Here is a 27,300-nt window from a genome sequence, read left to right on the forward strand (position 1 = left end):
AATGAGTGTGCAGTTGCACAGCAAATTCAGAGACAGGGGGACCAGTCAGGAAATCCTAAGAATGACATCAGATACTAAATAATGAGGGTTCAGGCTGGATTGGAAAGAAGGAGTAAAATTAGATTTCAGGAGAAAAAATTAAGAATGCTTGGTAATGGAATGGTTATACAATGAGATGATAATTCCAACTTTCTGAGACTGAAATTGCTAATGAGAAAAATCATGATCATCCATCTTTATGTGTGCAACACTAAGTGTGCAAACACAGTTTCCTCTTTTTCTCTTGATCTGCGAAGTGTCATTACTCACCTGGATTATTCCATTAATATTATATAAGTAAGGGGCTGGGGTTGTGCCTCAGTGATAGAGCACTCACCTAACACATGCATGGTGCTGGGTTCAATCCTCAGTACCACATAAAAATTAAATAAAGGTAGTGTGTCCAACTACAAATAAAATAAAACAAACCAACAACTATATATATATATATATATATATATATATATATATATATATATATATATATATATATATATATCTCCTATATGACCTTCTTGCCACCAAAATTGCTACTTGCCTTCCCTTCCCCCAATGACCCATCTCAAATCCATGATCACAAAAATCATAATTCTTTTACCATTCCACATGTTCCATAAAGACCCTCTTCACCCAGTTGAAGATTCTGAAACAGTAGTGCTGAACTGAAGCAATATCTCTCTAGGAAACCTTTGCCACATCTGCATCTAATTTCGTCTCCACCTGAATTCCACACAGGCTGGGTGGGTGGCCCACAGTATGATGCCATAACAACTGTGCACTACCATTGCACTCAACCACACAGCTTATCAAGAATTGGCTACAAAGGGTTGGATTGCTCCTGGACCCTCAGAAACTTACAGCCAAAATATAAAGACTGTAGGTGCCCTGTCTCATTAATACATGCTTAAATACTTAAGTAATATTTGTATAATGGGATATCCCATTTGGAAGATTGTTCAGATATTTCAGAAAATCACAGGTTTACAAATAAAAAAGATGTATGCTAAGTGTGATTTTAGTCAAATATTTAAATATTTTCCTCTTAAAAAAGGTTATAAATAGAATTCTATAATTCACACACTTTAGATATGATTTTCACTGCACTTTTGCTGAAGTTAGTTTTAATCTGGAAAAAAAAGAAATTTAAGGAAGAGTTTTCACTACTTCACATGCACACACCCATGCTACATTCAGAAACTTCCTAAAAACAAATCAAAGCTCCTTTACTTAAACTGAAGTCTTAATGTTTAAAAATACAAGTTAGCAAAAAATGATTTATATTTTAGACTGGGGATTGAACTCAGGGGTACTCAACTGCTGAGCCACATCCCAGCCCTATTTTGTGTTTGACTCAGAGACAAGGTCTCACTGAGTATCTTAGTGCCCCACCATTGCTGAGGCTGGCTTTGAACTCAGGATCCTCTTGTCTCAGTCTCTCTAGCTGCTGGGATTACTGGTATGGGCCACCTTCCTGGCTCCTATATTGTACTTTTCAACTAACTGTTAAATAGATAAACTAAAGGGAGAAATTAATAAGGTATTTTGACTTTGGAGTGTATATCTTGAATTCTTTCATAGTCGTTTTATTTTAATATAAATGGATTCCAGTTTTGTTTGTATTGTGTTTCCTCAAATGCATGATGACAAAGGGGTCAGCATAATGAAAAGTAAAAAAAAATTAAGTTATCAAATGCAATGTGCTATTATTTAGCTAATGAAACAACAAAATTGCCCCAGAAGTTCTCATATTACCAATGTAAATTTAGTTTCTTCTAATCTCATATTACATAGCTCAATTAGGTGTGTTTTAGAGCAATGCTTTTTTACCTCCTAAGAGAGTTATATGAAAAAAGACAAGGTACTCAAAAGATATATGTCCATCCTTGCAAGACAAAGTTGTTCACATTTAAATTTCTAAATATGTATCTTAAAATACATATTTTTGGATGTATCTTAAAATCAACAGTTACAATTAATAGGAGGTATTTGGTTCTGTTATGTTTCATCAATTTAAATCCAAAAAATATATATACTAATTTAATAATAGGGTATATGGTTTCTGGCAATTATATATATATAATTTTTTAAGGAATCAAAGCAACATTAATGCATGCATTTCTTTGTTGCAACACAACTGATTTATTGTGTGGGATACAGAAGTGGCTTGCTGAGAGCCAGGCTGGTTGTATAATTTGCTTAGAAAAAAGAGCAGATTATACATGCCCTGACCTGTGAAACACAGGTAGGGCCTCAGTAAGAGTCTCCATTTCAATCCAGACAGAAATACACAATATAGAGAGGCAAGATAGATTAAATGAGACACAAATGCTGGCTATTGGCATCTCTACAGAAAGAACATAAGTTCTACAAAAGATGACAGATACCAGATACCACATGAATTCCACCCCAGTCTTTTGGCCCCCAGTGTGGTGCCTCTGCCATGATTTCAACACTGTGGAGAAGAGGCAAGCCTGTTCAGCACCATTAAATGCAGTCATGGGGACGTGCTCCACTCAGTTGATGAGAACAATCAACCATGCCTCTGTGCGCATCTCACTAGTGAAGAGGAAACATACCAGTAGGAAACAAGAGACTGAATCTCTCTGGCACTTTCTGCTTCTCACCAACTGTCCTCCACTACCTGCTAGTAGCTTTTCATCAACAGCCCACTCTCCATGACAGCATTTGCAGGGTGCACTACATCGTTGAAATGTCTGTCTAGGTAAAAGACTCCTCAGACCTCAGACAATGGTTCTCTTTTCAGAGCAATGGTGATATACCATTTTAACTTCAACAAGTGACCAGAACTGAATCACAGCAGAGAACAAGAACCTTTTGGCCCAGTATCTCCCGGAGTGCAAACAGTGGAGAGCATGTTGCTGAGGCATAGGCCTGAGAAACTGAGATTGCAAGAGCAGGGTCCAGTGATGGAAGGGGTCCAGACCAGGTGGCAAAAGCCTGAAGAGACATGAAAAGGATAGCACTTGGGAAAACAGAGGAGGAGCTAATGGAACCAGCTGGCCTGGCTCACAACCCTAAGGCATAAAAGGCATTTTTGTCTCTTGTTTTCATGACCACCAGCACTGAGGGCACCCTTGGTTATTTGTTTGCTTATTGTTTTAAAGAAAAAAAAAAGTTTGCTAAGATGCAAGGCTCAGTGTAGGATACAACATGTTCAGTGAAATGTCATTGATGACCTATTACAACATACCGAAAGTCTTTCTCTGTCCCCTGCCTATCTTGCACACTGGCAGCAGTTAACCAAGAGCTCACTAACTGATCTGGTAGACATTCATGAAACCCTCTGATTTGCCCAGTCCTGGGCCTGGAATTTTGGGATTACAAGAGATCTCAGAGATGTTATGAGGGCTTATCAGGCAGGATGTATGTTATCATGCAGGTAAGAAAATGGATATAGATAATCAGGGAATGTTAATATTATGAAGCAACCTCATAACAATTGAACTGCCTAAGCCAAAACTTTTTAAACTTTTTCCTAAAAATTTCAAACCATGGATTTTCAAACCTAAAATTTGCAAAGAACCCCAATGCATGAAAGCAAATCAAAAGGAACTGTGAAGGCAGAGAAGAGTAAGAGCAGGTAGTGGGATAAATCTTACAGCCTCCTCCTTCTCAAACTAGGAAGTACCTCTCCTGACCAGAGATCACAGCACAATGTTTGAAAATCAGTGACTTTGTAGTCAAACTAGATGGTGGTAATGGTTAAAACCTCTGGGGCTGTGCACAGGACGCATACCCTGAGGTGGGAGAGAGGATTGATTTACAAGGGTAGATTTAATGATGTGTGGGCTAACTTGAAAGAAACCAAGTATCTAAAAATGTACCATCATCTGAGTTTGCACACATGTACTTTGTCATATGCTGAGCATCACTGGGTCAGTTGCCCAGGGTTAGGTATGCAGACTCTTGTTCGCCAAGCTCCTTATGGGTTTTCAAGGGCTGATGTGACTCCATTGGATTTTACCTTAGAGTAGCTGCACAGACTAATGCCTCATGGATAACACCCAGATAGAGCTCTCAGATGCTGGCCAGGAAGAAGAGAATCCTAGTCAATGAAGACAAACACTGATGGTACATTCTGCGCAGACATGGGCTCTGGTGGCTCTGGGCATGTCAGTTTTCTCCTTTTTCCCAAAGGAAGATACACACATGTTAGTGGCTCAGGACTCCCAGGACTACCCTGAAAGTTCCTCCTAATGTGATCAGAAGATTTAAAATGAATCTTATCGGAACCAGTGCTGGATGGGCTGCGGCCTTGCCCATTGCTGGGTCCTGGAACCCTCCACTCGTCTTGAGTACCATCACATCCTCAGCTGCATGAAACTCTGAAACTATTTCATCTGTGCATTCTGCCAAAGGGAAGGGCCAGCACTAGCCACCATGGCCATCTTCTAGTCAGAAGGCAAGGTAAGCATGGACCAGAAGCCCATGTGCTCTTTTCTGAGCCTGTTGCTATCCACTGTGCTGCTGCCCTCTGAACATCTCATGGAGCAGAAGCACTCTTGCTCTTGAAAGAGAAAATATTTTCCTACAACATGACCAGCCCTGTTATGGTTTGGATGTAAGGTGTCCTCCTAAAAGCTCATGATACACAAGATAGCAGTGTTTAGAGCTGAAATGATTACAATACAAGAACCATGACCCTAATCAGTGGATTAATCCACTTGATGGATTTGAAGACTGCTGTACTAGGTGGTAACCATACCCAGATGGGGCATGGCTTGAGGAAATAGGTCACTGTGGGCATGCCCTTGGGGATTATATTTTTTCCCCCAAGTTCCTCCCTCAGCCATGAGCTGAACAACTTTCCTGTGCTAAATTCTGCTGCATGATATTCTGCCTCCCTCTTAGGCCCAGAGCAATAGAGTTGGGTCAACCATGGACTGAAACCTGTGAACCCATGAGCCCAAATAAGGTTTTCCTCATGTAAATTGTTATTGTGGGGCATTTTGGTCACTGTGATGAACAACACATGAACACTGGTCCTTGGAAACAGCTAACACCCTCATATGGACTCAACTTGGAAAGGCTGATGCCTATCCCTCCCTGAGAGGTGACACACCTAGACACACAGAGCTCTACCAGTGTTGTAGAATAAACCCCATATCTGTCTTCTAAGCCATCTGTAGAACATAGTGATCACTGTGTCTTAGGAAGGCTCCAGTTCTGGCTCACAGATATGGATCCCCTAGAGCGTACTTGCCTCCTTCCAAATGTTCAGTAGCCTTCACTTGTTAATTGCCAAGATGGCCCAGGGAGGCATATGTTCTCACCCATGCTCCACACCCCAGGACATAGAGGCACAGGGAGGTTAATTAAATCACCCATGATTACACAGTTAGCAAGAGGAGCAGCTAAGATGGGAGTTCCAGGGATGGGTTTCTAAGCCATTCTGAGGACTGGCCTTCTGAGTAGACAGGACACACTGTCCCCACTGCTGCCTGAAGAGGCTCATCCTGAGTCCTGGCCTCCATGGATATAGGGAAGCCTGTGGCCAAGGGCAGGGATCTGAGTGAGCACAGAAGCTCCTAACAAGCATTGGTGAGGACATGAAGTGATGGGAACCCACCATGTTCATGGAGCATGTGGGTGCTTCCTGCCCTGTGAAAAGCAGTTTGTCTAATAGAATTGAAGTTATGGAGATTCCGGGTCTCAACACTTTTGGTGTGTCCTCAGCAGAAATGCCATGGGACACATGTTCACAGTCTCCACTACAGTACTGTGGCATAGGGAATAGTCCCTGGGCCTGGAGATGACCCAAGCAGCCTCTTTGCAGCAGACAGGTAATCACCTGGGCATGCCCATCTGAAGGCACATTATCCACCATGACTGACAGGATGAAGCGACATCCTGCAAAATCAGACATGAATCAGAAGAATCTGAAGAATGTACATGATGTCTGAATCAAGTAAAACTCAGATGTGATGTTATTCAGCAGCATTGGGCAGTGTGGAAACAAAGGAACACAGGAAGCCACTGCCTGTGTCATCAAGTGATGACTTCAGAGGCTGTGGTTGGGCAAGTGGATAGAAGCCTTCCAGAAACGCCTGCAACTAAATATGGCACCTGATTGTTCATTTCAACTGCCTGTTAATGATCATAAAGGCATGTGCTCTTTCTGGATGTGTGTCCTACTGCACAATTTTAATAAAATACAGAAAAGTAAGGGTTCCACCAACATGAGTAGCAGTGCCTAGCCCACTTTGTGAGATCCCTAAATTCCCTCCAACTATCCGTAAGACCCCCTCAATGCCTAAATGACTCTGGGCCAGTTTGTCCACAACTACAAGTTTGCCTCTTTAGATCTGCTACTCCATCAGATAGCAGAACTCCACTTGACCCCAGCTTTATCTTCAAAATCTGCATGTGTGAAGCTGGCTTTGAACTACTGCCTCAGCCTCCATGTGACAGGATACCAGGCTCAAGCACACTATGCTTAACACACAAGACTCCTGTCATCTTTGTATTCATTCTAGAATCAACAGAAAGTCTAGTGGAGTGAGCTCTTCCTAAAAGTCCTGCCTTAAACTCCTAGGGTTCCTTTACTGTGCTCTTGTTCATATGGCTGTTTTACTGACAGACTGAGCCCCAGCATACTTGTGGGCTTCTGCACACAATTATAAGATCTGACACTTGTAACTGATTCTCTGGGGCCTTCTGAGTACACTAATGATCTGCTGATTCTATGTTCACATCCCTATCATTTCTGTCTCATCAAGCATCCAACCATTTGTCGTGTACTGCCTTTTGACACATCCTCATCATGATCCTGAATGTCTCTTGGTGCCTCTTTCTGTGTATCAGTGACATGCTTGTGTCTTGGCTTCACATCTCCATCTAAAGGTTCTGAGTTGCCCAGACAACAGTCAATCACTGTTGTCATCTGATGAGAGAGCTCATGGAGTGGGAAGAACCATCAACTGAGGTCTTCCTCTGAGGTACTGAGACACTTCTGAACCCAGATGTGCTCCTGGCAATCTTTCAGAGTATGGAGAATATGGGATTTGACTACAGAATCATTTGGTCCTGGGGAAGAACAAGTCTTAAGTACACTCACCTTGCTCCAAGTGTTGCTCTGTGGCATAACGTTCCTTGGGTCCTCAGCGTGATCTAATGAAATGGCACAGTTTTGCATCCATTTTTCATATCAAACTTCTAAACATGGAGAACTCACTCAACCAAGATGATAGAAAATGACAGAAGCAGGATTCTAGCTGAGGGAGTGTGCAGGTCCCCATCAAAGAATTACAAGCTGCTAATTATGTTGGCACCAAACAGGAGGAAGCCTGGCATCTCTGCATTCCTTTTTTATTTGTCTTCAGACTCCTGCTCAGCTCTGCATAAAGGTGTGTTCTCCTTTAAGGAGTGTTCTTCTAAAACCTGGTAACACAAGGTTTATTAGCCCTGATTTACCTAGTCTTCAACAGGGACACAATGATGAGATGAGAACTAAGGGATTTCCAAGGTTTTCAGGGACATTCAGTGTCAGCTTTCACATCATCCTGTTCCACAGCCCTGGAGTGGCCTAGAAGTCTCCAGTCATTACCATACACCTCTGAGGAACAGCAGAACCTTGCAGCAGAGATCACCTGGTGACAAGGCTGGCCCCATCAAGCAGGTGCACATGTCCAGTTGGAACCAAATTGCCCCCTTCTGGACCTACAGACCAATAGACAAGAAGCCCCTCCTAGGAGCATCAGGGAGATGATGATGACCAGATTAGTTTGCCCAGGGCTGCATCCTTGTTCAGCCCTCTTGCTCTGTCTCAATCCCTCCTATATTTAACCTGAATGCTCATGAGAGCAGCCCATGGACAGGACCAAGACTCTGTAGCTCACTTGTCTTTCCTGACATGGCCATGGTGAGGAAAGCTCCTTCCTTGTTTTCTCCATTACTTCCAGTTTGGTTATGGAATGAGTGCCTGGACCTGATTTGCTGGGTGCCCAGGGTCAGATCTCTGGCCTCAAATTGCAGCGACATTCCCAGTGTTCTGGCTCCAGGCCACCCCATCTACTTTTGCATGGAGGGATGTGTGTGCAAGTTCTCCTGTGGGTCTTAGCACAGCCTGCTTGGCACCCTCCTGACCTTAACCATGCAGCTGCTGGGAGTTTCCAGTCCATCCCATAAACCTCTTCACTCTGTTCTAGTGGCCATGTTATTCTCTGTTCCTTGGAATAGCCCACCTGACCTGCAAAGACCGACCTCCTCATTTTCCAGGGCCCTACTTCTAATGCATCAGCCTGTGATAAAACAGAGTAAGGTCATCTTGTAATGTCTGTATCCTTCAATGATTGAAATAGGAATGTCAATGCCCTGCAGCAGGAGAGGATATTGGACAGGAAGACTCTGGTTATTTCTGTAGTCCTCGGCTTAACAGCTGGCAGGGAAACAGATTGCAAACAGGTTTTGGGGATATGACTTCAGAGGTTACTGGTCCCAGTGGACTGGTTTTTTGAGTAGTTCTGACTTCCTAGAGATAACTGCTCCTGCTGAGCAGGATGAAGAACTGGGAGCCATCCCAGATCTCACTCCAGGAGCACCCGCAGTGTCAGTCCCATGATAACCCAAGTAACCCAGATCGTCACCTAGAGGAGATCAGCACTGAAGTGTGGACAGCACCCATTTGGTCAGTCTGGATCAATATTTTTTGTTTTGAAGACATTCTACTGCAGAAACTCAGAGCAGAACATTGAAAAAATGCAAAGAAAAAAAGAAAACAAAGGCACAGAAGAGGAGAAAGAAAATCTCCTGTGAGGAGTGGGTGGTGGCTGTATAGTTACAAGCTATGTGGTTTATTTTCCTGGCAGGGCTTGGAAGTGCAGAAACACAGCCAGGCCCTGAACTCACCAATTCCTAACAGCAATATCTGAAAACATGGAGAAAAAAATGTCTCTGTTTACCAAGGATCCCTGATCACTTCCTGGATTCCTCTCTTGTGATATAATCCACACCCTGGGGCCAAGGTTCTGCCTGCTTCCTCACAGGCTGTAGCCTCTGTTCCAAGAACAAGATCTTGACATTTACTGTCAACATACCCCTTGGAAGATTCTAACAAAGTTTTCTTTTTCTTTACCCATCCCCAGTACAGCTTCTCCCCCAACTTTACATACCTCTTCAGGTTCCATGACCAGGTATGTTGCGACCTCAGATAGTCCAGTTGTCTCTGGCACAGCAATGGGGATGCTTTGGGCTACAAGAAACCACATTTCCAACTAAGTAAGTTCTGAAAATGGCAAGAAATTTAGAACAAAACCTGGAAGGATGACACCAGGCATTACCTACCCCAGAACAAAGGGAAAATGGCCATTTATAGAGCAGCCTCTTTAAATCCCTACATTGACAAGATATAAGAACCTTTCCCAGGACCCCATTAGCCAGAGTAAAGTCATGGGCAACCCTCACAAAAGGGATCCCAGAGGTGTCTGACCAAGTGACTAGGAGAGCCAGGACTGGTTTCGACAGCTCACCATTCCTTTCCATTTTGCCTACAAAAAAATCATGCAGCAGGCAGAGTAGCGGGCACAGTCCAGAGGCAGACTTCAGGTTCCCCATTCACTCCCTTCTCTGACAGTGTCCTGCTTGGGCTGCAGCCTTGTCATTTCCTCCCCTCAGGTGCATCTCTGGAACTTCCTCTTCCTAGATCTGCCTCAGATCATCTATCTCCCCAAAAACTGATGGATGCTGATCCCTCAAGCATGTTGCTCAGCTGAGCACTTCAGCACCCATTTTGGTTCTCTTACCCACTCTGTGAGTTGGCTTTCCATCACTGTTACAAAAATACCCAAGAAACTTCCTAGAGGAGGAAAAGCTTGCCTGGTGAACTCCATCACTCTGGACCTCAGGTGAGGCAGAACATTGTGGTGGAAGATGGAGGAATGCTTCTAGCTTATGGCCATCAGGAGAGAATTCAGTGGCCAGGAACAAAATATAAACAACAAAAAACCCACCCCCAATGACCTGCTTACATCCTATTCACCTATAATTGTCACATATAAACCCCTTCAAATTATTAACCCACCAAATTAATTAATCCACTGCTTAGGTTTCATCTTTCATGATATAATCATTTCACCTCTGAACAATTCCATATTGTCTTACATATGAGCTTTCGGGAGACACCTCCTATCTAAATAGCATATACCTTACTAGGTATAAACTCCTCTCACTGAAACTCAAGGTCTTCAGCAATATGGCCAATGATAAAATAAAATCAGTGCTGTTTTCATCTAGACCATGAGAGGAACTGAGAAAGGGAAATGACCTTCCTGACAATAGGTGGCTCATCCATGTTCTCCCTAAGTCAAAACACACACTGCTTATAGAATGAAAACCTCAGGCAGGACCACATGGTGGTCATATAGAAAACTAGTTGGAGACTGACTCTGAGGTCACAAAAATCACTGAGTCCATCCTTTTCCTAATATGAGTGACATCTGCCTCTTTACCAACATAGACTGTGACTCTGCAGTAATCTTCCCACCCCTGAGAGAACAGTAATTAAGATGTCCAATCCCCAAGCTACCTCATTTCTTGACCCTGTCCTGACTCACATCTTGGAGTCCTTGAATAGAAGCCATAATCCTCTAAGGTACACTGCTTCATGCTTCTTTCTGAGATGCTTCTGTGTGGCTGTGGAGCCACCAGAAATCTAAGTAAACTGACTCTGACCACAGGTGACAGCCTGGTGATCTTCAATTGGTGGACATCAGCATTGTGATCTTGTTTCTAATGTTCTTTCCCTCAGGTCCCAATATCTACTTTAATATTCAGAACTTTTTTCAGCATCACAGGTCACTCTGAATGGGTCTCTACATCCTGCTACCATTTTGCAAGAGATATGGAGGAAAGAGAAAGGAAGGTGTGGACTATGTACTAAATATGAATAAGCAGAATCCAGATGTGAGAACCTCCATGGGTCACAGGGCCTGCCACTGTAACAAAGAGAGTCCAGGAAAAAGACACACATGGTGGGGAACCTGCAAACCAAACCTGCACCAAGACATACCAAGTGGTGCATGGGGTGTCTTAGCCTTTGAGCATGTGGGTCATAGGGCTGGTACTTCTGGAGGGAGGAGGGACTAGGGCTTGGATGCAGCCATGTGAGATGCTGGCAAGGTGCTATTCCTGACTTGGTTCTAGTGTATTTCTCCCAATTTTTTTACTAAATTACACCTTTTTCACTGTGGTCCCCTCCCCTGCTTTGTACTTTTTTTGCTTTTCATTACTGTGACAAATATCTGGGGTAATCAGGTTAGAAAGACAAAGGTATATTCTGGCTTCCTGTTTGAAGGCTTCAGTCCATGGTTGGTTGCCCTGTTCCTCTTGGGCCTGGGGTGAAACCACATATCACCCTGGGAGTGCATGGTGGCAAGTGACTCACTTTATGGTGGCTGGGAAGCAGAGAGTGGGAAATTAATAGGCCAGGGTTTCTCAGCCCCCTGAAAGCAGGCCCCTAACAGGAAACCCCCCACTAGGCCACCCCTCATAAAGGTCCCACCTCTTTCCAATGGCACCTGTGGCTGAGGCCAAAGCTTTCCCACTTGGATCTGTAGGGGACATTTCAGATTCAAAATTTAGTAGAGACAGTGCTCAATTTAAAAAGGAAAGGATTGGAAGTATACCCTCTACTGGGCTTTTCCTACATTCAGGAGTCTACAGGTGGGAGAAGCCAGGAGCCCAGCTGGGGTTATTCCAGCAGCCAGGAGAGACCACAGCTTGACCACGGAGGCCAGACCAATGGAGGCATGGAGGGGAGGCCAGTTTCTGGATGCAATGGAAAAGAACCAGCACAGCTGCTGACAACTCAAGAAAGAGAAGATGGCACCAGGGTGGAGCTCAGGGGCATAGCACTTGCCTGGCATGTGTGAGGCCTCCGTATTCCATGCCCAGCAGCACAAGAAAATTTTTTAAAAAGAAAAAATAATAGGAGACACAAGGTCAGGCCTCTGATTCTCCTTCCTTTGTTGCACAACCAGACAATAACAAACTCTTTCACCTTAGGTTGGTATTGGTCACTGCTGGGGTGAAACAGCAATATGCTGGTAGATGTCAGGGAAATCTGCTTTGCAGCAATGAGAGTCCCAGTTCCCCTGGCTTGCATTCTTATCCCTGGCAGGTACCTGTAACTTTGTTTCTGATCTCCCACTAGCTGAGGGTGCCTGGCAAGGGCCCAGCAGGTAATGCAGAAACATCCAGCATTTACCTGGTCCAGGGGTGTTGTCCGTCTAGATCCCAGGAGAGTCTTGGTGTACCCTTTGTCAACATATCATCCAATGGGAAGGTGCCTTTGGCAGGAAGGCTTCCTGCAGCTTTAGTTGCCACAGGGTGGGGCCTGGGGTGTCTGCAGCCACCTGCCCTGGGAGTGAGGGAACTGATTCCGGTGACAAATGTGGCTGCTTCATCCCTGAACTCACGTTGTTTGTTGATTGGTGACCCCAGAAATCTGCTGCTTTGGTAACCACTGAATTTTTAAGAAAAAGGGATTTCATTTCCATGTATTTCCTCATTTAAATCTACATTCAGAGTGAAGGAAATGAGTAGCATAGATGGGAATCCACACCTTCCCTTGGCCTTTATCCCAGAACACTTGGCCCTGAGGTAGAAAATCTCCTATCCTTCAGGGGAAGCTGTCCTGGTTTTCCCAGCTCCAAGTAACATACTCTATACACTCAATAAAAGTTAGTTTTTCATGACTGAATGAAGGAGTAATCCAATAATATTTCTGAAGCATCCTCAGAGTCAATATGTAGCCTGTGCCTCATGATGCTTTTCTTACACAATCACTCTTACTTGCAGGTCACCTGGCAGAATTCCTTATCTTTATTCACTAGATCCACATTTTAGAGTTGTAGGTAGTTTTGCATTCACTCACATATGCATTTATTCTGTACCCACTATTTGCCAACCACTGCTTCTCAGTAGCTTACGATACATCAATAAACAAGAAACATAATCACCTGCCTTGTGGGTGTCATTCTGATGAAGAGAAGCAGACAACAAATAATAAGACAATAAAAAAATCCATTAATTCAGAAAAAGTAGATATATGGGGGTTGGGCAGTGTATCACAAGGGATCTGATGCAGGGACAGGGACTAACTGTCATTCTAACATCTTATCATAGGAACACAGGTTCCAAAACCTGTCTTGTATGTCTGCTGAAGAGCAACCTTGAATTTGATTATCATTTCATAGTGTGCCAGATATTTTAAAAAGAATACCAAAACCCTAGAAAAATGCAGAAATATTGCTGAGCCTATAGAATATGTAATAAAAATGAGAATGCCTAGAATTCTCAGAAGTTATTGATTAGATTCATAGCTAACTTTTTATCCATTTTTTGTTTTAAAACTTCAGAGAATATGCAAAATATTTTAAATTGGTAGCTAACTGATATATAAAATGTAAAAATTGTATGTATTTATAGAGTACCATGTGATGTTTTGAGACACTAAATAAGGTACAATGTTTAAATCAGGTTAAGACACCTGCCTTCTTAAACATTTCCCCTTTGTACATGGTGAAAATGTGTGGGCTCTTTTCTTCCAGCTTGATGAAATATACTATATCTAACTGTTATTAATATTCAACTACCTACTGTGCAACAGCATTCCAGAAAATATTTGCTGTTGGTTTTTATTTATTTATTTGTTTGTCAATTAGCCTTCATTTTATTTATTTATTAAAATGTGGTTCTGACCGTGACCACTGACAAAACAGGCCCAGTGGCCCGCCAGACACATCGCCTCGGTTGGGGGAGGGCCAGAGCCGCCACCAGCGCCTGCTAGGTAGACAGACTTGCAACCGACAGACAGAACAGGCCTAGCGGCCAGCGGAGGGGCAGAGATGCTGCTCACGCCTGCGAGGTAGGCAGACCTGTGACCACCAAAAGAACAGGCCCACCGAAAGTACAGGCCCAGCGGCCTGCCGGCGTGGTAGGCACATTGCCCCAATTGGAGGAGGGGCAGAACCACCGCCAAAGCCTGCGAGGGAGACTTCGCAACTATACAAGAGCAATATAAATATATAGGGGGAAAAATCAACAACACAACAGTTTCACCAAGCAGAAAGAAACGCGATCAGTATGAAAAGACAAGGAAAGAAAGGACCACAAGCAATGCAGGTCAACTCAACTTTAGAAGAGGTAATATCTGCAGCAGATAGAATGTCAGATAAAGAATTCAGGATATACATGCTTCAGATGATCTGGAGTCTCAAGGAAGACATTAGACAGCAATATCAGACAATGAAAGACCACTTCGACCACTTCAACAATGAATTACATAAACAAATCCAAGAAGCAAAAGATCAATTATACAGGGAGATAGAGGTTATAAAAAACAAACAAACAGAAATCCTGGAAATGCAGGAAGCAATAAACCAACTTAAAAACTCAATTGAGAATACTCCCAGCAGAGTAGAACACTTAGAAGATAGAACATCAGACAATGAAGACAAAGTATTTCAACTGGAGAAGAACATAGACAGCTCAGCAAAGCTCTTAAGAAACCATGAGCAGAACATTCAAGAAATATGGGATAACATAAAGAGATCAAACTTAAGTGTCATTGGGATACAGGAAGGTATAGAGGTCCAAACCAAAGGAATGAGCAATCTATTCAACGAAATAATAGGAGAAAACTTCCCAGACTTGAAGAATGAGACAGAATCCCAAATTCTAGAAGCCTACAGGATGCCGAATGTGCAAAATCATAAGAGATCCACACCTAGACACATTATAATGAAGATGCCCAACATACAGAATAAGGAGAGAATTTTAATAGCTACAAGAGAAAGGAAGCAGATTACATTTAGGGGTAAACCAATCAAGATAACAGCTGATCTTTCAACACAGACTCTGAAAGCTAGAAGATCCTGGAATAACATATTTCAAACACTGAAAGAAAATGGGTTCCAACCAAGAATTGTGTATCCAGCGAAATTAAGCTTCAAGATGGAAGATGAAATTAAAACCTTTCATGATAAACAAAAGTTAAAAGAATTTGGAGCTAGAAAACCATCTCTTCAAAACATCCTCGGCAAAATATTACAGGAAGAGGAAATGGAAAATATCAATGAAAACCAACAGCGGGAGGTAGTACAGTAAAGGCGGGTGGGGGGAATAATCAAAGAGGAAAACAAACCATGTTTAGTAACATAAATAAACAAATATGGCTGGAAGAACAACCCATATCTCAATAATAACCCTAAATGTTAATGGCTTAAACTCACCAATTAAGAGACACAGGCTAGTAGAATGGATCACAAAACAAGACCCAACAATATGCTGCCTTCAGGAGATGCATTTGATAGGAAAAAACATACATAGACTGAAGGTGAAAGGTTGGGAAAAATCATATCACTCATATGGACTTCGGAAACAAGCAGGAGTGTCCATACTCATATCAAATAAAATAGATTTCAAGCCAAAGTTAATCAAAAGGGATAAAGAGGGACACTACATACTGCTCAAGGGAACCATACACCAACAAGACATAACAATCATAAATATATATGCCCCAAACAATGGTGCAGCTATGTTCATCAAACAAACTCTTCTCAAGTTCAAGAGTCTAATAGACCACCATACAATAATCATGGGAGACTTCAACACACCTCTGTCACCACTGGACAGATCTTCCAAACAAAAGTTGAAAAAGGAAACTATAGAACTCAATAACATAATTAATAACCTAGACTTAATTGACATATATAGAATATACCACCCAAGATCAAGCAGTTACACTTTTTTCTCAGCAGCACATGAATCCTTCTCAAAAATAGATCATATATTATGTCACAGGGCAACTCTTAGACAATATAAAGGAGTAGAGATAATACCATGCATCTTATCTGATCATAATGGAATGAAATTGAAAATCAACGATAAAAGAAATAAGAAAAAATCATGCATCACTTGGAGAATAAACAATAGGTTACTGAATGATCAATGGGTTATAGAAGACATCAAGGAGGAAATTAAAAAATTCTTAGAGGTAAATGAAAACACAGACACAACATATCAGAATCTATGGGACACATTGAAAGCAGTTCTAAGAGGAAAATTTATTGCTTGGAGTTCATTCCTTAAAAAAAGAAAAAACCAACAAATAAATGATCTAATACTTCAACTCAAAATTCTAGAAAAAGAAGAGCAAAACAACAGCAAAAGAAGTAGAAGACAAGAAATAAGTAAAAACAGAGCTGAAATTAATGAAATCGAAACAAAAGAAACAATTGAAAAAATTGACAAAACTAAAAGTTGGTTCTTTGAAAAAATAAATAAAATCGACAGACCCTTAGCCACGCTAACGAAGAGAAGAAGAGAGAGAACTCAAATTGCTAGCATATGGGATGAAAAAGGCAATATCACAACAGACACTTCAGAAATACAGAAGATTATCAGAAATTATTTTGAATCCTTATACTCCAATAAAATAGAAGATAGTGAAGGCATCGATAAATTTCTTAAGTCATATGATTTGCCCAGATTGAGTCAGGAGGATATTGACAACCTAAACAGACCAATATCAATTGAGGAAATAGAAGAAACCATCAAAAGACTACCAACTAAGAAAAGCCCAGGACCGGATGGGTATACAGCAGAGTTTTACAAAACTTTTAAAGAGGAACTAATACCAATACTTTTCAAGCTATTTCAGGAAATAGAAAAAGAGGGAGAACTTCCAAATTCATTCTATGAGGCCAACATCACCCTGATTCCTAAACCAGACAAAGACACTTCAAAGAAAGAAAACTACAGACCAATATCTCTAATGAACCTAGATGCAAAAATCCTCAATAAACTTCTGGCGAACCGGATACAAAAACATATCAAAAAAATTGTACACCATGATCAGGTAGGATTTATCCCTGGGATGCAAGGTTGGTTCAATATACAGAAATCAATAAATGTTATTCACTGCTGGGAGCCATCAGCCAAGTAGGTATGACAATCTCCTTGCCAGCTTACTCCCATGCTGTCTAGTGGAAGGACTTCTGAAAGGTGACCTTGCTCAAGGACCAGGGCGGTTTAGCATAATAGGAGATTAGGGTGTTCCCCCTTTAGAATAGGGCAGTTTAGCATAATAGGAGATTAGGGTGTTCCCCCTTTAGAATAGGGCGTATCCTGCTGCTGAGTTCCTCTTGAGTTCTTAGGGTCAGACAGTATATTTTGGGAGACAGAAGCCCATGCGAAGTGGATTTGGGCAGAGTAGTGGATTTGGGCAGAGTAGTGGATTTGGGCAGAGTGTGGATTTGGGCAGAGAACGTGGATTTCCCCAGAATGTGTTTGTAGACGGCGGTGTGAGTTCGGGAATAAAGAATTGCTGTTTGAATCTACAAGCTGTGTGGAAACTCGTGATTTGTTCCCAGCCAGAGACTGCGGCATTTGGTGGCTCGTATGCGGAAGGCCTGAAGCTTGGGGGTAAGTGAAATTCCTCGCCCCTGAGGGAAGGCGAGAGAATGGGTGACCATTTCAAAAAACAATGTGTTCTTCTTTTGATTTATTTTGTTTTTCTTTCAAGCTGCCTATCCCTAGAAATTTCTCAGGCAAACTGGAAAAAATGGTTGACTAAAGCCTTGAAGTTTGTCGGCCCTGAGGAAGAGAAAATTGATACAACAATTTTTTATTCCGTTTTTGCTTCATTCAGTTTTGGTTTTGTTTTGTGTTATCTTATTGGGTTGCGTTATCTTTATAGTAGATTAAAACAAACTGAAAAGATGTTAAGTTAATTGTTAGAGGTTCAGAACATGGAGAAAGACATTTTAGATCAAGAAAAAGAGAAGGTCTCTCGAGCTAGTCAGACAGAGGAAGAAAATTTAAAGGAAAAGGGGTTGTTAGGAAAAAGGCCACAACAGGAGGCTGTTACTAACTCCGTTTTATCACAAGAGGGTTTAATTCAACCAACAGCCCCACCGATAGAGACAGCTGAGTGGCCCTCAAACCCCGTAGTTGATAAATGGAATCCTGAGACAGGACCTCAAAGATTAGCATGCCCTGTACTTGAACAGGTAGGAGGGCAGCGAATTCACCGTGCTTTAGATTTTAAAACAGTGAAGCAGTTAAAGGAGGCTGTAACAACCTATGGTCCCCAAGCTCCCTTCACGGTAAGCATGGTCGAGTCCATTACTAACTTGGACATGACGCCAGCAGATTGGGCTAGCATGTATAAATCTGTGCTAAATGGAGGACAATATTTGTTATGGAAGGTTGCCAATGAGGAATTTTGTGCAGAGACAGCTAGGCGAAATGCAGCAGCTGGTTACCCTCAAAGAAATCTAGAAATGTTGCTAGGGAAAGGACCTTATGAGGGTCAGCGGCAACAAATTGAATATGATCCTGCTATTTATGCGCAAATTGCTGCAGACGCAGTTAGGGCATGGAAGACTTTACAAGGACATGGAGATTTACAAGGTCAGCTATCTAAGGTAATACAGAGAGCTAATGAACCTTACGCTGACTTTGTAGATAGGCTAATTCAAACGGCTGCCAAAATTTTTGGGGATACGGAACAAGCAATGCCATTAATAAAACAAATGGCTTATGACCAAGCAAATCGTTGCTGCAGAGAGGTTATTAGACCATGGAGACATGAAGATTTAAACACATATATTAAATTATGTAGAGATATTAATGAACAAGGGCAAGTCTTGGCAGCTGCAGTACAACAGGCTTTAGATGCCAGGCCAAAAACATGCTATGATTGTGAACAAACAGGACATTTTAAAAGGAGTTGCCCCATAGAAGGAGGATTTAACAAAACTAGGTATCAAAGAAATAGAATACCGGGTATTTGCCCACGATGCCGTAGAGGGAGACATTGGGCTAATGAATGCCGTTCTCAAACTACCATAGAGGGTACTCCCTTATCAAAAAACAGACAAGGACCAAGTATTTACCCACGATATCGTGGAGAAAGGCATCAGGCTCCATTGCCAAAAAAACGGATAAGGGGGCCCAATGCTTCGGGGCCCACAACCACAAATATACGGGGCAGTGGAGGAACCCAGCAACACCATCAGAGTAGTGCCCAGGACATATTGTCTATTAAATCCCTCATCAGACAAACCCGAGGGAGCGCAGGGTTGGACATCTGCGCCTCTGCCAGAGCAGTACTAACTCCAGAGATGGGAGTTCAAATCATTCCCACAGAAATAAAAGGACCTCTTCCCCAAGGGACAGTAGGCTTATTATTGGGACGTAGTTCATCTACATTAAAAGGACTTATGATAAGTCCTGGGGTAATTGATCCCGATTATGTAGGTGAAATAAAAATTATAGCTAGTTCTCCAAGAGGTATATCAGTAATTTCACCTGGAGATAGAATAGCACAGTTGTTAATAATACCCAGCCTACATAATAAATTTCCTAGTCATAGTGTAAAAAGAGGTTCCAGGGGATTAGGCTCCACAGGTGTAGATTGGGCTATGTTGTCTTTAAATGTAGATTCTCGCCCAATGTTAAAACTAAATATTCAAGGACACGACTTTAATGGGCTACTGGACACAGGTGCAGACCTTAGCATCATATCTAGTAAGAAATGGCCAAAACATTGGCCACTACAACAAGCCACTCAAACGCTTCGAGGCCAAGGAGTGGATACTAATCCCCATAGAAATGCAATGGTATTAGATTGGAAGGATCCTGAAGGTTGTGAGGGAACTATACAGCCATATGTATTGGATCATCTTCCTATAAATTTATGGGAACGAGATGTCCTAGATCAATTAGGTTTGACGTTAACAAATAACATCAATCCTAATGCGCCCACTACTAGGGCTAGACAAGGTTTTAGGAAAGAAAAAAGATTAGGAAAACAAGGACAAGGTATAGCAGCACCAATTCAAATAGATCAAGGAACAGACAGACATGGGTTGGATTTTCAGAAAGGGCCACTGAGACAATAAAAATTACTTGGAAATCAGAAAGACCAGTGTGGGTTCCTCAGTGGTCCCTGACTAAAGAAAAGATACAAGTAGCCCATGATCTGGTCAAACAACAATTAGCGGAAGGACATATACAACCTTCCATATCTCCCCATAATACTCCCATTTTTGTCATTAAAAAGAAATCTGGTAAATGGAGATTATTGCAAGATTTAAGAGCCATTAATAATGAAATGGTTATTATGGGACCTGCTCAATCAGGGATTCCTCAATTGTCTGCTTTGCCAAAAACCTGGCATGTTTTAGCCATAGATATTAAAGATTGTTTTTTTTCAATTCCAATTCATCCCGAGGATAGTCCACGTTTTGCATTTACTATCCCTGCATTAAATCATGAAGGTCCTGATCAGAGATATGAATGGAAAGTACTCCCTCAAGGGATGGCTAACAGTCCAACTATGTGTCAAATATATGTTAATAAAGCCATCCAGCCACTTAGAAATCAAAATCCTGAACTACAAATATTTCACTATATGGATGATGTATTATTGGCACATAAAGATAAAAACATATTGCTGGAATGTTATGCCACACTTACAAACTTATTAAAAAATTATAATCTAGAGATAGCAATAGATAAAGTACAATTAAATTTTCCAATTAATTATTTAGGAGTTCTATTATCCTCAACCATGGTCCGTCCACCAAAAATTCAAATACGAGTAGATCAACTCAAGTCACTTAACGACTTTCAAAAGTTATTGGGAGACATAAATTGGATAAGGCCTTATCTAGGCATACCAACAGGAGAGTTGGGACCTTTATTTGATATTCTAAAAGGTCCATCAGATCCAAACTCACCTCGCATGTTAACTCCTGAAGCAAGAAAGGCATTAAAAATTATTGAAACATATATGGAAAATATACATTTGGATAGAATTGATATAAGTTTGCCTTTATTATTTATTGTACTACCAACAAAAAATATTTCTACAGGAGTATTTTGGCAAGAAGGTCCATTATTGTGGATACATTTATCTTATTCTCCTAACACTATTCTTACTAGGTATCCTGAGGCTGTAGGACAATTAATACTCAAAGGAATAAAAGCAGCGAAGGGAGTATTTGGAATTTCTCCCAATAAAATTATTACTCCATATACTATGGATCAAATTGATGAGTTAGCTAATGAGTTAAATACTTGGGCAATAATCATGTGTAAATCTAATGTTTCATTTGATAATCACTTACCATCTAATCCTTTGTTGTCTTTTTGGTCTAAGCATCCTGTAGTTTTTCCAAAAATGACAAGAAAAACCCCTATCATGAATGCTCCAAATATATTCACTGATGGGTCAAATAATGGTACAGCAGCAGTAGTTACCCCTGATCAAACTTTTACATTTTTAGTACCCAAACAATCAGCTCAAAAGGTAGAGCTTAATGCAGTATTACAAGCCTTTTTAATGTTTAAAGATTCTGTATTTAATTTATTTTCTGATAGTCAGTATGTAGTTAATGCTATAGTATCTCTTGAAGATGCTGGTAGGATTTCCCCTTCTTCTACTGTTTTCTCTTTGTTTTCCACTATACAAAGTCTAATCTGGGACAGAAAAGATCCATTCTTTATAGGACATATTAGAGCACATACAGGATTACCTGGAGCCCTTAGTTTGGGCAATGATTTAGCAGATAAAACTATACATGACATACATATTTTCTCTACACTAGAAGAAGCTACGAATTTTCATAAAACATTCCATGTTAATGCTAATACTTTACAAAAGCGTTTTAAAATAACTAAGGAACAAGCCAGACATATAATAAAACAATGTCAAAATTGTGTGACCTTTTTACCACAAGTTAATCTTGGAGTCAATCCTAGAGGACTGATACCTAACCATATTTGGCAGATGGACGTCACACACTTGCCAGAATTTAAAAAATTAAAATATTTACATGTTACAGTTGATACTTCTTCCGGATTTTTGATGGGCTCCCTTCATGCCGGAGAAAAAACTAAAGATGTTATAGCTCATTGCTTACAAAATTTTGCCACTGTGGGCGTTCCTAAACAGTTAAAAACTGATAACGGTCCTGACTATACCTCTACCTCTTTTAAACAATTTTGCTCATCATTTGGTATTACTCATATAACAGGAATTCCATACAATCCACAGGGACAAGGCATAGTTGAAAGAGCTCATCAAACTATTAAAACGTACTTATTAAAGCAAAAAGAGGGAATTGGAAAGGGGTATATATCCCCCAAAGATAAACTTAAAATAACACTTTTTACTCTAAACTTTTTAAATTTGGATTCATCAGGACTTAGTGCTGCGGAAAGGCATATGTATCCAAAAAATGTGCATAAGCCTAAAGTTCTTTGGAAAGATATTCTAACAGGACAATGGAAAGGTCCAGACCCAGTGATTGTCTGGAGTCGGGGCTCTGTTTGCGTGTTTCCACAGGGAGAACAGCAGCTGATTTGGATTCCAGAAAGACTAACTAAAACGATTTCTACAGATCGAAAAGAAGATGATTTGACTCAAATCCATAACAGCTGATATCCAGAACTCCAGCTTGGCCATTCTGCAACAGTGATTAACCAGGAAGCTTTTTTCAACATCTATTTTATTATTGCATTTTTCCACATCATAAGGTTCTATTTATATTTTTTGAGCTCATACGAACCTAGGTTAATGTTTTTCTGATCAGTTTTATTTTTTTGACTGTGGAGTTTTTAAACATTTCAATGGAGATGTCACCTAGGTAAAGCTACAAGGCCTTTATTATTATCTTATGTGTTGTACGTTTGTTTGCACATTTGTGTTTTGTGATATGTCTGTGTGTGCGTATGTCCATATTTCATATATGAGGAGCGCTCATGAGAAAATGGATCCAAATTATTATTTTTTTTATTCACGTGATTTAAATGGCTTAATTTAAATTAGGTAAACAGCTGTTAAGGATTGTTTTTAAAGGTGGTTAACAGATCTGCTTGTTTACTAATTTAAATCAGGTAAACAGCTGTTAAGGATTGTTTTTTAAGTAGGTTAACAGATCTGTTTGTTTACTTTCACCTTTCCTTTTCATTATATTTAATAATTCTTTTCAGGATAATGTCTTTTTAGCATCATTGCCAGAATTCCTATCTTCATCCCAATGAATATAACTCAACAAGTATGCTCAATCAAGGAGTCAACTTACTTTGGGAGGCAATGGACTTTGGGAGGAGATGGACAGATTGATAGATTCCTCCACTTTGAACTGCTTACAGAACTTGCCTGGACTATGTAACTACGTTTAGTGCAGCAAATTGTGGTAATGCTGGCATATCTTTGCTGATGGTGTCACCAATGATGCAATTTTTCCAAAGGAACTGTCAATTGGCTTGGTGTCGTGGCATTTCTGTATCCTCCTCCCTTCTGCTAGTGATGGTCTAAATTTGGGGGCCAATGGCTATATGCTGGACCGGTAGTCAGTGACGGGTATGATCCAGTTGCAGTGGTATCAACCTAAGACAGGAGGCTGACGCCTAAAGGTCAGTTTTCCAATGATGGGTAAGAACCATATGTTGAACTGGACAACCTACCAGGCATGGTCCTTAAGCCACATTACTTGTTGTTTAATTAATCAGAAGGGGGGAGATGCTGGGAGCCATCAGCCAAGTAGGTATGACAATCTCCTTGCCAGCTTACTCCCATGCTGTCTAGTGGAAGGACTTCTGAAAGGTGACCTTGCTCAAGGACCAGGGCAGTTTAGCATAATAGGAGATTAGGGTGTTCCCCCTTTAGAATAGGGCAGTTTAGCATAATAGGAGATTAGGGTGTTCCCCCTTTAGAATAGGGCGTATCCTGCTGCTGAGTTCCTCTTGAGTTCTTAGGGTCAGACAGTATATTTTGGGAGACAGAAGCCCATGCGAAGTGGATTTGGGCAGAGTAGTGGATTTGGGCAGAGTAGTGGATTTGGGCAGAGTGTGGATTTGGGCAGAGAACGTGGATTTCCCCAGAACGTGTTTGTAGACGGCGGTGTGAGTTCGGGAATAAAGAATTGCTGTTTGAATCTACAAGCTGTGTGGAGACTCGTGATTTGTGCCCAGCCAGAGACTGCGGCAATTCACCACATCAATAGGCTTAAAAATAAGAACCATATGATCATCTCGATAGATGCGGAAAAAGCATTCGACAAAGTACAGTATCCCTTTATGTACAAAACTCTAGAAAAACTAGGGATAACAGGAACATACTTCAATTTTGTAAAAGCAATCTATGCTAAGCCTCAGGCTAGCATCATTCTGAATGGAGAAAAACTGAAGGCATTCCCTCTAAAATCTGGAACAAGACAGGGATGCCCTCTCTCACCACTTCTGTTCAACATAGTTCTCGAATCACTGGCCAGAGCAATTAGACAGATGAATGAAATTAAAGGCATAAAAATAGGAAAAGAAGAACTCAAATTATCACTATTTGCAGATGACATGATTCTATACCTAACAGACCCAAAAGGGTCTTCAAAGAAACTATTTGAGCTAATAAATGAATTCAGCAAAGTGGCAGGATATAAAATCAACACGCATAAATCAAAGCCATTCTTGTATATCAGCGACAAATCCTCTAAAATGGAAATGAGGACAACTACCCCATTCACAATATCCTCAAAAAAATAAAATAAAATACTTGGGAATCAACCTAACAAAAGAGGTGAAAGACTTATACAATGAAAACTACAGAACCCTAAAGAGAGAAATAGAAGAAGATCTTAGAAGATGAAAAAATATACCCTGTTCATGGATAGGTAGAACTAACATCATCAAAATGGTGATATTACCAAAAGTTCTCTATGGGTTTAATGCAATGCCAATCAAAATCCCAACGGCATTTCTTGTAGAAATAGAGAAAGCAATATGAAATTCATATGGAAAAATAAAAGACCCAGAATAGCAAAATCAATGCTAAGCAGGAAGTGTGAATCAGGCGGTATAGCTATACCAGACTTCAAACTATACTACAGAGCAATAGTAACAAAAACAGCATGGTACTGGTACCAACACAGGCAGGTGGACCAATGGTACAGAATAGAGGACACAGAAACCAATCCACAAAACTACAACTATCTTATATTTGATAAAGGGGCTAAAAGCATGCAATGGAGGAAGGATAGCATCTTCAACAAATGGTGTTGGGAAAACTGGAAATCCATATGCAACAAAATGAAACTGAATCCCTTTCTCTCGCCATGCACAAAAGTTAACTCAAAGTGGATCAAGGAACTTGATATCAAATCAGAGACATGGCATCTGATAAAAGAAAAAGTTGGCTATGATCTACATACTGTGGGGTCGGGCTCCAAATTCCTCAAAAGGCACCCATAGCACAAGTGTTAATAAGTAGAATCAACAAATAGGACTTACTCAAACTAAAAAGTTTTTTCTCAGCAAAAGAAACAATAAGAGAGGTAAATAGGGAGCCTATGCCCTGGGAATAAATCTTTACTCCTCACACTTCAGACAGAGCCCTAATATCCAGAATATACAAAGAACTAAAAAAATTAGACAATAAGATAACAAATAACCCAATCAACAAATGGGCCAAGGACCTGAACAGAAATTTCTCAGAGGAGGACATACAATCAATCAACAAGTATATGAAAAAATGCTTACCATCTCTAGCAGTCAGAGAAATGCAAATCAAAACCACCCTAAGATACCATCTCACTCTAGTAAAATTGGCAGCCATTAGGAAGTCAAACAACAACAAGTGCTGGCAAGGATGTGGGGAAAAGGGTACTCTTGTACATTGCTGGTGGGACTGCAAATTGGTGCAGCCAATTTGGAAAGCAGTATGGAGATTTCTTGGAAAACTTGGAATGGAACCACCATTTGATCCAGCTATTCCCCTACTCGGTCTATTCCCTAAAGACCTAAAAAGAGCACACTATAGGGACACTGCTAGATCCATGTTCATAGCAGCACAATAGCAAGACTGTGGAACCAACCTAGATGCCCTTCAATAGACGAATGGATAAAATAAAATGTGGCATTTATACACAATGGAGTATTACTCTGCATTAAGAAATGACAAAATCATAGAATTTGGAGGGAAATGGATGGCATTACAGCAGATTATGCTAAGTGAAGCTAGCCAATCCCTAAAAACAAATGCCAAATGTCTTCTTTGATATAAGGAGAGTAACTAAGAACAGAGTAGGGACGAAGAGCATGAGAAGAAGATTAACATTAAACAGGGATGAGAGGTGGGAGGGAAAGGGAGAGAGAAGGGAAATTGCATGTAAATGGAAGGAGACCCTCAGGGGTATACAAAATTACATACAAGAGGAAGTGAGGGGAAAGGAGGAAAAATATAAGGGGGAGAAATGAATTACAGTAGAGGGGGTAGAGAGAGAAGAGGGGAGGGGAGGGGGGAGGGGGATAGTAGAGGATAGGAGAGGCAGCAGAATACAACAGACACCAGAATGGCAATATGTAAATCAATGGTTGTGCAACTGATGTGATTCTGCAATCTGTATACGGGGTAAAAATGGGAGCTCATATCCCACTTGAATCAAAGTGTGAAATATGATATATCAAGAACTATGTAATGTTTTGAACAACCTACAATAAAAATTAATTAAAAAAAATAAATAAAATAAAATGTGGTTCTGAGATTTAAACCCAGTACCTCACACAAGCTAGGCAAGTGTTTTACCACTGAGCTGTAACTCCAGCCCTGTTTTCTGTCGTGCTGCTTTGCTCATTTCTGCAGAACCAGGGACTCCACCCCAGGGCCTTTCACACTTGGAAAGGGCTCTACCATAGAGCTACACACACAACCCAGCAGAAAGTATTTCTGGAAGGAGTGAGAGGATGGGCTGAATCCTCCCCTGAAAGGAATAAATTTGGACTACTTCCATTCTTTCTCTACTTGGTCTCATGACTTTGCAATTACAAAAGCCATGAATACTCTTTGTAAAAAAAACAATGAGCCTTACTGTACAGAGGTTTATCAAATAAGTCTAAAGTCCTCAGAGAACTGAGAAGAGTTCTCTTATTTTGTGCCGTAGTCCAGCTGCAGCAAACTAACCAGGGGGTGACGAATAACTTGTGTACGTTGATGCAGCAGGAATAGGAGCCATTTATTGTAGGATCTGAGCGATATTTATACATTTTACACAGCTTATCTAATTAGAATAAAATAGATACAGCAGTCAACCAATAAGGAATCTCCACACTTAATGGCTCGCTTTTGTTACTTCACAAACCACTCCCTCTGACATTTGGCCAGGCGCCATCCAGACTTGTTTACAGACTCTAACATTTCTCTGGCAAAATACCAGGTGTCATCCTGACTTGTTT

Source organism: Callospermophilus lateralis, chromosome 7, assembly GCF_048772815.1.
Source record: "Callospermophilus lateralis isolate mCalLat2 chromosome 7, mCalLat2.hap1, whole genome shotgun sequence".
NCBI lineage: Eukaryota > Metazoa > Chordata > Mammalia > Rodentia > Sciuridae > Callospermophilus > Callospermophilus lateralis.